This window comes from Argiope bruennichi, chromosome 6, assembly GCF_947563725.1.
Source record: "Argiope bruennichi chromosome 6, qqArgBrue1.1, whole genome shotgun sequence".
NCBI classification, from domain to species: Eukaryota; Metazoa; Arthropoda; class Arachnida; order Araneae; family Araneidae; genus Argiope; species Argiope bruennichi.
This window is the reverse complement of record NC_079156.1, coordinates 72579211-72593157: the sequence shown is the minus strand read 5'-3', so window position 1 is coordinate 72593157 and position 13947 is coordinate 72579211.

Below are 13947 nucleotides of genomic sequence, written 5' to 3'. Positions count from 1 at the left end.
AAAAAGTATTGTCACATGACACAATATAGGAAGCCTTTGCAATGCATAAGCGTCACATTTTTTAAAAAAAAAAGTATTGTTACACGAAACAATGAAGAAAGCATTTGAAATGCATAGGCGTTGAATTTCTAGTAAAAAAGGATTGTTATATGAAACAATGAAGGAAGCATTTGAAAAGCATGAGCGTTAAATTTCTAATTTAAAAAAAAGTATTGTTACATGACACAATATAGGAAGCCTTTGCAATGCATAAGTTTCACATTTTTAATAAAAAAAAAGTATTGATACACGAAACAATGAAGAAAGCATTTGAAATACATAGTCGTTAAATTTCTAATAAAAAAGTATTGTTATATGAAACAATGAAGGAAGCATTTGAAAAGCATGAGCGTTAAATTTCTAATTAAAAAAAGTATTGTTACATGACACAATATAGGAAGCCTTTGCAATGCATAAGTTTCACATTTTTAATAAAAAAAAAGTATTGCTACACGAAACAATGAAGAAAGCATTTGAAATACATAGTCGTTAAATTTCTAATAAAAAAGTATTGTTATATGAAACAATGAAGGAAGCATTTGAAAAGCATGAGCGTTAAATTTCTAATTAAAAAAAGTATTGTCACATGACACAATATAGGAAGCCTTTGCAATGCATAAGTTTCACATTTTTAATAAAAAAAAAGTATTGCTACACGAAACAATGAAGAAAGCATTTGAAATACATAGTCGTTAAATTTCTAATAAAAAAGTATTGTTATATGAAACAATGAAGGAAGCATTTGAAAAGCATGAGCGTTAAATTTCTAATTAAAAAAAGTATTGTCACATGACACAATATAGGAAGCCTTTGCAATGCATAAGTTTCACATTTTTAATAAAAAAAAAGTATTGCTACACGAAACAATGAAGAAAGCATTTGAAATGCATAGGCGTTGAATTTCTAGTAAAAAAGGATTGTTATATGAAACAATGAAGGAAGCATTTGAAAAGCATGAGCGTTAAATTTCTAATTTAAAAAAAAGTATTGTTACATGACACAATATAGGAAGCCTTTGCAATGCATAAGTTTCACATTTTTAATAAAAAAAAAGTATTGATACACGAAACAATGAAGAAAGCATTTGAAATACATAGTCGTTAAATTTCTAATAAAAAAGTATTGTTATATGAAACAATGAAGGAAGCATTTGAAAAGCATGAGCGTTAAATTTCTAATTAAAAAAAGTATTGTTACATGACACAATATAGGAAGCCTTTGCAATGCATAAGTTTCACATTTTTAATAAAAAAAAAGTATTGCTACACGAAACAATGAAGAAAGCATTTGAAATACATAGTCGTTAAATTTCTAATAAAAAAGTATTGTTATATGAAACAATGAAGGAAGCATTTGAAAAGCATGAGCGTTAAATTTCTAATTTAAAAAAGTATTGTTACATGACACAATGTTTGAAGCCTTTGCAATGCATAAGTTTCACATTTTTAATAAAAAAAAAGTATTGCTACACGAAACAATGAAGAAAGCATTTGAAATACATAGTCGTTAAATTTCTAATAAAAAAGTATTGTTATATGAAACAATGAAGGAAGCATTTGAAAAGCATGAGCGTTAAATTTCTAATTAAAAAAAGTATTGTCACATGACACAATATAGGAAGCCTTTGCAATGCATAAGTTTCACATTTTTAATAAAAAAAAAGTATTGCTACACGAAACAATGAAGAAAGCATTTGAAATACATAGTCGTTAAATTTCTAATAAAAAAGTATTGTTATATGAAACAATGAAGGAAGCATTTGAAAAGCATGAGCGTTAAATTTCTAATTAAAAAAAGTATTGTCACATGACACAATATAGGAAGCCTTTGCAATGCATAAGTTTCACATTTTTAATAAAAAAAAAGTATTGCTACACGAAACAATGAAGAAAGCATTTGAAATGCATAGGCGTTGAATTTCTAGTAAAAAAGGATTGTTATATGAAACAATGAAGGAAGCATTTGAAAAGCATGAGCGTTAAATTTCTAATTTAAAAAAAAGTATTGTTACATGACACAATATAGGAAGCCTTTGCAATGCATAAGTTTCACATTTTTAATAAAAAAAAAGTATTGATACACGAAACAATGAAGAAAGCATTTGAAATACATAGTCGTTAAATTTCTAATAAAAAAGTATTGTTATATGAAACAATGAAGGAAGCATTTGAAAAGCATGAGCGTTAAATTTCTAATTAAAAAAAGTATTGTTACATGACACAATATAGGAAGCCTTTGCAATGCATAAGTTTCACATTTTTAATAAAAAAAAAGTATTGCTACACGAAACAATGAAGAAAGCATTTGAAATACATAGTCGTTAAATTTCTAATAAAAAAGTATTGTTATATGAAACAATGAAGGAAGCATTTGAAAAGCATGAGCGTTAAATTTCTAATTTAAAAAAGTATTGTCACATGACACAATATAGGAAGCCTTTGCAATGCATAAGTTTCACATTTTTAATAAAAAAAAAGTATTGCTACACGAAACAATGAAGAAAGCATTTGAAATACATAGTCGTTAAATTTCTAATAAAAAAGTATTGTTATATGAAACAATGAAGGAAGCATTTGAAAAGCATGAGCGTTAAATTTCTAATTTAAAAAAGTATTGTCACATGACACAATATAGGAAGCCTTTGCAATGCATAAGTTTCACATTTTTAATAAAAAAAAAGTATTGCTACACGAAACAATGAAGAAAGCATTTGAAATACATAGTCGTTAAATTTCTAATAAAAAAGTATTGTTATATGAAACAATGAAGGAAGCATTTGAAAAGCATGAGCGTTAAATTTCTAATTAAAAAAAGTATTGTCACATGACACAATATAGGAAGCCTTTGCAATGCATAAGTTTCACATTTTTAATAAAAAAAAAGTATTGCTACACGAAACAATGAAGAAAGCATTTGAAATACATAGTCGTTAAATTTCTAATAAAAAAGTATTGTTATATGAAACAATGAAGGAAGCATTTGAAAAGCATGAGCGTTAAATTTCTAATTAAAAAAAGTATTGTCACATGACACAATATAGGAAGCCTTTGCAATGCATAAGTTTCACATTTTTAATAAAAAAAAAGTATTGCTACACGAAACAATGAAGAAAGCATTTGAAATACATAGTCGTTAAATTTCTAATAAAAAAGTATTGTTATATGAAACAATGAAGGAAGCATTTGAAAAGCATGAGCGTTAAATTTCTAATTTAAAAAAGTATTGTCACATGACACAATATAGGAAGCCTTTGCAATGCATAAGTTTCACATTTTTAATAAAAAAAAAGTATTGCTACACGAAACAATGAAGAAAGCATTTGAAATACATAGTCGTTAAATTTCTAATAAAAAAGTATTGTTATATGAAACAATGAAGGAAGCATTTGAAAAGCATGAGCGTTAAATTTCTAATTAAAAAAAGTATTGTCACATGACACAATATAGGAAGCCTTTGCAATGCATAAGTTTCACATTTTTAATAAAAAAAAAGTATTGCTACACGAAACAATGAAGAAAGCATTTGAAATACATAGTCGTTAAATTTCTAATAAAAAAGTATTGTTATATGAAACAATGAAGGAAGCATTTGAAAAGCATGAGCGTTAAATTTCTAATTTAAAAAAGTATTGTCACATGACACAATATAGGAAGCCTTTGCAATGCATAAGTTTCACATTTTTAATAAAAAAAAAGTATTGCTACACGAAACAATGAAGAAAGCATTTGAAATACATAGTCGTTAAATTTCTAATAAAAAAGTATTGTTATATGAAACAATGAAGGAAGCATTTGAAAAGCATGAGCGTTAAATTTCTAATTTAAAAAAGTATTGTCACATGACACAATATAGGAAGCCTTTGCAATGCATAAGTTTCACATTTTTAATAAAAAAAAGTATTGCTACACGAAACAATGAAGAAAGCATTTGAAATACATAGTCGTTAAATTTCTAATAAAAAAGTATTGTTATATGAAACAATGAAGGAAGCATTTGAAAAGCATGAGCGTTAAATTTCTAATTAAAAAAAGTATTGTCACATGACACAATATAGGAAGCCTTTGCAATGCATAAGTTTCACATTTTTAATAAAAAAAAAGTATTGCTACACGAAACAATGAAGAAAGCATTTGAAATACATAGTCGTTAAATTTCTAATAAAAAAGTATTGTTATATGAAACAATGAAGGAAGCATTTGAAAAGCATGAGCGTTAAATTTCTAATTAAAAAAAGTATTGTCACATGACACAATATAGGAAGCCTTTGCAATGCATAAGTTTCACATTTTTAATAAAAAAAAAGTATTGCTACACGAAACAATGAAGAAAGCATTTGAAATACATAGTCGTTAAATTTCTAATAAAAAAGTATTGTTATATGAAACAATGAAGGAAGCATTTGAAAAGCATGAGCGTTAAATTTCTAATTAAAAAAAGTATTGTCACATGACACAATATAGGAAGCCTTTGCAATGCATAAGTTTCACATTTTTAATAAAAAAAAAGTATTGCTACACGAAACAATGAAGAAAGCATTTGAAATACATAGTCGTTAAATTTCTAATAAAAAAGTATTGTTATATGAAACAATGAAGGAAGCATTTGAAAAGCATGATCGTTAAATTTCTAATTAAAAAAAGTATTGTCACATGACACAATATAGGAAGCCTTTGCAATGCATAAGTTTCACATTTTTAATAAAAAAAAGTATTGCTACACGAAACAATGAAGAAAGCATTTGAAATACATAGTCGTTAAATTTCTAATAAAAAAGTATTGTTATATGAAACAATGAAGGAAGCACTTGAAAAGCATGAGCGTTAAATTTCTAATTAAAAAAAGTATTGTCACATGACACAATATAGGAAGCCTTTGCAATGCATAAGTTTCACATTTTTAATAAAAAAAAAGTATTGCTACACGAAACAATGAAGAAAGCATTTGAAATACATAGTCGTTAAATTTCTAATAAAAAAGTATTGTTATATGAAACAATGAAGGAAGCATTTGAAAAGCATGAGCGTTAAATTTCTAATTTAAAAAAAGTATTGTTACATGACACAATGTTTGAAGCATTTGTAATTCATAAGTGTTAAATTTCTAATAAAAAAAGTATTGTTACATGAAACAACGAAGAAAGCATTTGAAATGCATTGGCGTTGAATTTCTAATAAAAAAGAATTTTTATATGATACAATGAAGATTTTAAGAAATATTCCGCAATATCCTGTTCATAATTCTCATATATTTCTGAATTTAAAATTTTTCCACTGCTTACAATCCATTTTATTGATATCTCGCATTTTCCTCATGCTCAAAATGGACTGAAATTCTCAAGTTTAAGAGTATGAAATTTTGTTCTATCAGCCATTTATACTATGCCAGGAAGACAAAGACGGAAAAATCGAAGTACTAGCCTCGTGACTAACCAAGAACTTTTCAAATAACCATGGCGCCATCTATGGACGGGAAGGATGTGAAAATAATTTTGCTAATCTCTATGAACCTGAAAGACGATTTTTCCTAGTTTCTCATTTTCGAAGGTTTCAATTTTCAATAGAAACTACCATTCACTCTTTCGTAATATCCAACTTACAAAAAAATAATATTTATCTAAGGTTTTTGAGCTAAAGTAAGCATGTAAACAATCAAAAGATGCGAGCTGTTTCCGAATGGCTATTGATAAATTAGGCGTAATTTTGAAATGCACAATAATGTTTAAGTCGTATCACTAACTCTCCGACCCGCCCGAAGGCACACGGATAAAGAAAACTGAATCATGGGATCGCCGCAACAGCCACTGGCGGGAACTGTGGTTGAGTGCTAAGGGCCATCACCGGCCACGGTACAACCCTCCCTTAAGGAAGTACGTCTAGTCATCGATAGGAGGAGCCAGATCCCCCACCTTTTTGTGTACCCTCCAGGGTGGCGAGATCCAACCACCATTCCAGAAGCATCTCATCCTCTTTTCGAGGTGCCCCCTCCGGAGGTTGCAATAATATTTATTCGATAGCTAGTTGCAATGATATTAAATAAAAATTTTTTATTTGAAATGTTTCACTAGCATATAATAAAAAGCAATTCTTAAAATAAAATAAAGATACACGATTCAAGTCTAAATCATCATTATGCTGCATTGCTTCGGGCTAGAGGTCGAACTTTCTTTGATTTTTTTTACGACATCATTAATAAGTGATAAGACTCCATGCACTTCCATTTCAATAAGATATTTTCAATCTCTGAACCTCATTTCAGTATTTTAGAGCTCTTGTAGCAATGAATGGGTATAATTGTTCGAAGATATAAACATTGGAGAAAAATATTCAAACATTTCATTATATTAATTTAAAGTTTTTTTGCTAATGAAAGGTAACATAATTTCCAGCAAATTATATATGACACCTTTCTATTAATCCATAGTAAATACAAGTAGTTCTGAAAGATAAAGATTTTCCTTACCTTATTCAAATCACGCACATATTTTGAATTATAGCTGAAATGATAGGGACGCCTGAACAAACATCGAAAATTTGAAGAACATAGAAATAAAGTTCAAGAGCTTCTGGTTACCCGCATCAGTGAGTTAAAAATGAAAGTACCTTGGACTCTTTGAACTTTCGAATACGAAAAAAAATATTACAATCAAATGCTTTAAGTTCTTAAATAAATCTCAATACTGAAACTTTTTTCCGAATTATTCTGCTTTTTCAATCTATAAATGCTTTGAAAGAACTAGTAAATATTAGTTTTATTTAATCGTCTCATTAATTTGGTAATACAATTTACTAGCGTTTTGTTGAAATTTAAAGTTTTAGGCATAATGTGTTTTTTTTTTCATTATAGCCGACAATTTTACAATTATTTTTATCCAAATTAATGGACATATAAGCATTTTATAAAGTATAACCTGCATTAGAGAAATTACTTTGGTTATTATTTTAGGCATGAGAATCTATTACATTCCGAAGTGATACATTTTTACAATCATGGCATTTTTTGGATGCTTTGTCATGTATTCAACAAGAGTGAGTTTAAGCATTGCAATGGTAGCTATGGTAAATGCATCAAAGGAATCCGCATTAGACGAATCTGATTATTCCATAGGGTGTTATAATATTATAAGTAACGAAACCAGTAGCAAATATACAAAATTAAAAGTAAGTATTCTTTATGTTACTGTGGTGAATAGCATATAAGCCAGTAATAGCTCTTCTACCAGAGCAGCTGTTTTGGTAAAATGGTTTAGTTACTGGACTGCTAACCAAAAGGTCCCAGGTTCTATCCTAGCACATCCCATATCTCTAAATTGGTGACCCCGGACGATGAACCTTCAACCTTCTTACAGCTGTTGTGGTGCAATCTACCCGCAACCAAAGTCGTCAGACTCACGTGACGCAGCAACCCAAAAGTCGTCAGACACACTTGGCGCATCAGCACCCACACGCTCGCCATAACGCTTGGCGCTATTCAAACTGGGTACAGGCACATTAAGACAACAGCTACTAATAATACATCACCACTCAACAACCATATCGTTCGTCTCCCCTTCGACTCACTGGAGGGAGAGTACTGTGGTGAATAGCATAGAAGCCAGTAACAGCTCTTCTAGCCGAGCAGCTGTTTTGGTAAAATGGTTTAGTTACTGGACTGCTAACCACAAGGTCCCAGGTTCTATCCTTCGTCCATCACCTACCGCCTCATTACTAAGAATTGATTGTTAATCAATTAAGTCATTGATTATTAAAGCACTCAAAATAATTTTTAATTCGTTGAATTCTTATCTTATATACCTCGTTGAGGCATGCTTTAACCCACCTTGCACTTGTTTGGTGGAGCAGGTTCGGGTATAATGGAGAAACAGCCATTCTTTGGCTATATTATTCCAACTATAATATCATATTTCTTGATGTCTATTAACCCTCTAATTCCTAAAATTACTCGAATTCAGAATACTGAACGTAAGAACTCCTCTTTCAAAGGTAAGAAAATTTCTCAACCACTTTCCAAATACACAATCACAGACCGTGTTCCTGAGCAATTGATATACAAATACCTCCCTCATATACCCTCCTTAGCTCATGGCTACTTAACTGACATTCTTTGAGTGTTCTTATAAAATCTCTTTATACCTCAAATTATCTGGACCTGCGTTTCTTACGAACAAAGTACTTGCCTCGGGTATTCAATCAGTCACATTTTATGAAAGGTACCTTGGGCGCCTGCTGTTGCTTTGTTAAATGGAGATTTGGGGTATTTCAGTTTTCATAGAGTTCAATCTAGTAGGCTAAGGCTTTAAAAGACTGAAAAGTAAGAGAAAAAGCTTATGGATTCATTTCACTGGCTAGATTTTATTTCTTAACTATCATTATACACATATTGATTTTCTTCCAAGAGAAATACATTTACACACTATTATTCAATGAAGGACTTCTTCTTCTTGCGTACAGCCGACCACCCCGCCACCACTAAACGTAGCAGTATCGACAGGATTTGTTGTGGCCGACTGCTATCTTGAGCATTGTCCATCCTTGCATTGACCGATTTGTCAACTGACATTCTCCTCGAGGTAATTGGCCACAAAGTGCTCAATTACTGTCCTTCTTCCTTCCTTAGGAATTCTCTCAAATAGTTGGTAAAAAACTGACAATTTTTGACATCATGTCCTTCAGAGTTTTAAGATTACCTGGTACCATCAGTACTGTACTTAAGTCATTATGTATAATGTTCAGATTTTTTCTTAACTCCGAGATTTCAACACATTCCTTTAAATAGTGGTAAACAGTACCGATTCCTCCACAAATGCATTTATTGTCCTGCATTCTTCCAAATCTTTGGAAATATGCAGGGAATCTCCCATGTCCTGATATAATTTGAATTATCAGTGGATGGTATCTTCTTATTTTTATTTCTGGATTAGGAATAAAATCGAAGGTTACTCTTCCGTTTTTGGACATATACCATCTGTCAAAACATTGCAGCTTTATTTCTTCTCTTAATTCCCATTTTAAGACACCATTTGATTTGGGGACAACCATATCAACACCCTCTTTCTGTGCCGCCAATTTTGCATATTGATCCGCCTTTTCATTACCATATATCCCAATATGGGCCTTAACCCAATTCAACTCTATCCACTTGTTAGTTTTTACACTTTTTATCTTTTCTTTTATCGTCCATATTTCCTTATTACAATTGTGAGGAGATTGTATGGCTTGTAGGACTGAGAGAGAATCTGAAAAAATTGAGCACTTCTGTCCGTCCTCCACCCTTTCACAATATTCAATGGCCATCTTTAAAGCTTGCACTTCTGCCTGGAAACTTGTGGCATGGTTCGATAATTTCACAAGACTTTTATCGATCACTTTCCCATAGTAGTATACTACTATTGCAGCTGCTACTTTATTTTCATCTTTTGAACCATCTGTAAAAATTTCTATTCCATCCATATCTGGGATTTTAATTGCATTATAAATATTTTAAAATATGCATTAAACTAAATTAATACATATTAATATATATTAAAAATTTTAGATATCATTACAAATCAAAAATGAAAGAATTCAAACATATGCGAAGAAAAACAATCCTCGTTGATTGGGTTTAGTATTTTTTGTTGAATTTCTAAACATCTATTAATATTAATTTAACAAAGAGTGGTAGAAATATTATTACTATTATAAAAATATAGCAAAACAAAAAATATCACGATTAACATCACTAAACGCAAAAAACTAGTTTTTCGAACCCTTTTATCAAATAAATTATTCAATAAAAGATTTCTTCAACTAAAAAGCTGAATTTATGTCAATCCTTTTATCTTTATGAGCACTTAGTAATATTGTGAGCGATTTGATGGACATAAAATATATCCCTTTTTTATCTATAAAAAAAATCTACTATCTCTGTCAGGTTTCATTTATCTTTCTCAATGCCAAACCTTTACAGCATTGCAAAGCAAAGCGATTAGATTTTAAAGTTGGGCAACATATTATAGGTGTTTGTGTACATACAATATTTCTGGGTGAGTAAGAGAAGTTTATATGGATTTCTAGGAATATATTTTTGCTTTACAATAGTTTCTAAATTATTCTTTGAAGAGATCGATTAATAACCATACAGTGTATTCTCCCCAAAACTTTCTCGTTTTCTCTCTAAAAAAGATGTTACCGTAGAGACTGTCTTACATGGCATTGGTACCCTCCGGGGGGCACCTGGAAATGAGGATGAGATGCTTCCGGCATGGTGGTTGGATCTCGCCATCCTAGAGGGTACACTAATAGGTGGGGGATCTGACACCTCCCCTCTAGGACGGGACGTACTTCCTTCGGGGAGGGTTGTACCACGGCCGGTGACGGCCCTTAGAACTCAACCACAGTTCACGCCAATGTTGCTGTTGCGGCTGTCCGGTCATTCAGTTTTATGGTTTAAATATGTGTGCCTTCGTGGCGGGTCGGATAGTTAGATGGTTGACTTACATGGCATTGGTGCTCGATAGTTACGAAATATTAACCCTTGGCATGAATTTGGCATTTTTACCTATTCTTTCATGTCATGCTTGAAGAGTTATTTGGAGATTAATACCTGGAATGCTGTTAATAGTATCCAAAAATAGAATTTAAATTTCAGATACGATTTCTCCAACCGATTGAAACCAAGATATGACACAAAACTGCATTGTAGTCATAAAATACCATGCTAAATCTGATATATTTAAGTCACTGCGTTGTCGAGTTATCATTTTCAGAAATTTTTGAAAGTACAAACCGACAAATCTTTTGTTGTAACTGCCTCAAAATTTGACAAGTGTTTAAACTATATATGCTATTCTGTGTATCGAACACTCTTTGTTTTGTAGTTATCCTGTAAAATTTAGTCGAACAGAAAGATAAGCAGGTTTTTTTTACTCAAAATTTGATAGAAATTTACAAATTCAGTATAAAGACTGTATAAAATTTCTAGTCGAACCGTTTCTGAGTTACCTTTGTCACAGACAGACGGACATTTTCTAAAAATGCTTTTTTCAAACTCAGGGTGGTCAAGAATATGGAGATATATCAAAATCTTGAGTTTGGATTTTTTTGGTATTTGCTGTTTTTTCTCCATACTACGTACACGAGAAAGTAAGAATTATTTTAATATTATTTATACACATTCTGTACCTATAAGCGATGAATGCTAATTTTTCTTATATTTTTTGTATTCGAAGAATACAAAAAGATTTCTGTTCAAATCATAAAAAATATTCTAAGTCGACATTCTGACGAATGTCTAAGTTTCAGATCTCCCGAGTGCGAAAAGCCTACTTTTGGAATTATGTCTGTCTGGAACACAATAACGCAAACAAGCTTTGAGCAAGAAGAATGAAATCTGGCAAGTGGTCTCTAAACCCTAGTTTCAGATTTTTATCAAATTTTCAATGAATTGATTAGTAGGAAATCGGTCTTTCTGACTTTTTGAGTATTGTACCTACAAAACCGAAAGAGAGTTAAATAGACACAATTTGCGTATAGTTCTAGCATCCAAAGTGTAGATCCTATCAAGATTTTAAGAAAATATATTGTTACGAAATTTCCGGGGTTCGTTTGGATAGTGGAAGAACACTCAATTAGCAGGCGGCAGTAGAAAATGAAACAACGACGTTTATTTACACGAAGACACACAGCAGGACAGCACAAAGATACAGCACAGAAGAGGATTATCTTCAGCCGAGACGTGCAGCATACAACGAGACTTTACTGCATACAGTAGCGCACAGCTTAGTTCAGCACTAGCTTGACTCCGTCGCTGCTCCGCTTATCCCTGGAAGATCAGTTCTTCACCGTCGCTTCCGACTACTCTTCACCGTCGATCTCGACTACTCTTCTCTGTCGTTTCCGACTACTCTCTACTACGACTGCTGTATTCACCCCCAGAAGCTGCAGCTCCTTTTATAGGTCTCAGGAGGCGGGGCTAGAAACCTCTCAACCAATCAGGAACGTTCGAGGCGTATCTCGGTTCCTAATGGACGGATCGGGAAAATTCTCGATGTTTCGGGTATAATCTATTTTGGTGCCAAAGTCGCCAAATTCGTCTCCAAATCGCCAAATGGTCGCCAAGTTTATCGCCAAGCTCTAGGTCCTCCTATGGAACCAACTATGCTGGGAAGCCGCATCACAGATTCGTAACAATATCAAAGAATTAACCATTTGTCCATTGTATTTTTCGTATGCCAATAAACGGTATTATTTTAAAACGCAACGATATAAGATTTGGAATCTGGCTGTGATATTGTTATTGAAATTGTAGTTGTCAAATTTTGATTTTAATTTGTCTAAAAAAGAGACCAAAATACATATTCGATTTCTTCTCTATACAAGAAAAACAAGATATCGTCGAATATCGTATCAATGTCTATCAAACAAAATATCTTCGTATCTATATTCTGAAAATAAAATTCTGAGTACTCAAGACGTTTATTATCTTGCCCAAGTGCAACAACTGGGGATCGAAACATTTTATTAGAGAGAAACTTCTAGATAGAGTACACACGCTGATTTTTCAAAATATTAGCCATAATTTCCCTTTTATTATAGCTATAGCTTTATATATAAGTTTTTCTATAACTTCTCGCTTTGCTATATTTTTTTCAGAATTTTTAATGTTTTAGTATATGAAGTATAAAAAGGAAAAGCACTGTGAATTTCAACATTTGAGAATCTGTAGATTTTAACAATTATCTAAATTTTAGATTTTTTTTAAGTTCAAAGAAAAAGTTACCTTTGGAATTATGACTGTCTAGGAATGTGATAATTGAAAAAATAACTAGTCGGATTTAATTTGGCCTGAAGTATTGCTATCAAAAATTAATTATTTTTATAAAATTTTAGAGTAGAGCCACCTTAGGAAAAACTGTTTATCATCAGTGTATGAACATGCGAACAATAGAGTTGAAAGCAGAAATTAGTTGGAAAGATGAAACTCCATACTTTATTTCAAATGAAAAACTTGCTTAGTTTTTTTCTATTGGATGTTCAATCTCTATCTTGTCTTCATCAAATAATTGTATGGTTTTCAAGTATTGTTGAAATAAAATTTGATATAATTTTTAATCTTTAAATGTCTTTATCTTTCATTACTACTATTCAAAGAAAAAAAATGTGGAACATATATAGTAATTTGTAAAATTGCTCTGTTAATAATTTTAAGAAATGGGCTTCAAAATGCACACAATAAATAGAAGTTTTTCTGGATCATGGATTTAGCGTTTTTTTTTTTTTTTTCAACAGTATCATTTAAGTTTAATGTTTCTGTATCTAAGTACTTCAGAAATGTAAATACACAATTTTTGCGTGTAAATTCAATTAAAATCTCTCATTTAACCAATTTAGATTATTTATAAACATTTTGCATTCAATTTACAAAAGAAATTCATTGGAACTTGCATCTTGGAAACATGGCTTTTTATAGTAAACATTTAACTATTTAATTAATTCACCACCTGTTCCCAAAGCTCCGTGCAACCGGTCCGTAAAGTCCTCAAGCTCTTCCTAGTCATTAAATACTCCCCATTACAACTCCTCTAGGAACAAAACCCCCAACTACACTGCTATCTTCTGGTCTTCTGACTCCATTAACAGTAATTGACTTTACAACTGTTATACCTGTTCCGCCAGCACCTCCAGAGAATCCGCCAGCTCCGACGCCATCAATTCCTGCTTCTCTCCCAGTACCTTCGAATCCTTCGGGTCCTTCAGGACTCCCAGGATCACCGTACCCACTAGTTTCTTTGGCTCCTTCCGAATCAGATGGTCTATCGATTCCTTCAGCTTCTTGTACTCCGGTTCCACCAACAGTAATTGACTATTGTTAAAACTTTATTTGCAACCGTGAAGTTCAAGATTTTTCCTTCCGATGGCCCTGTGCGCTTCT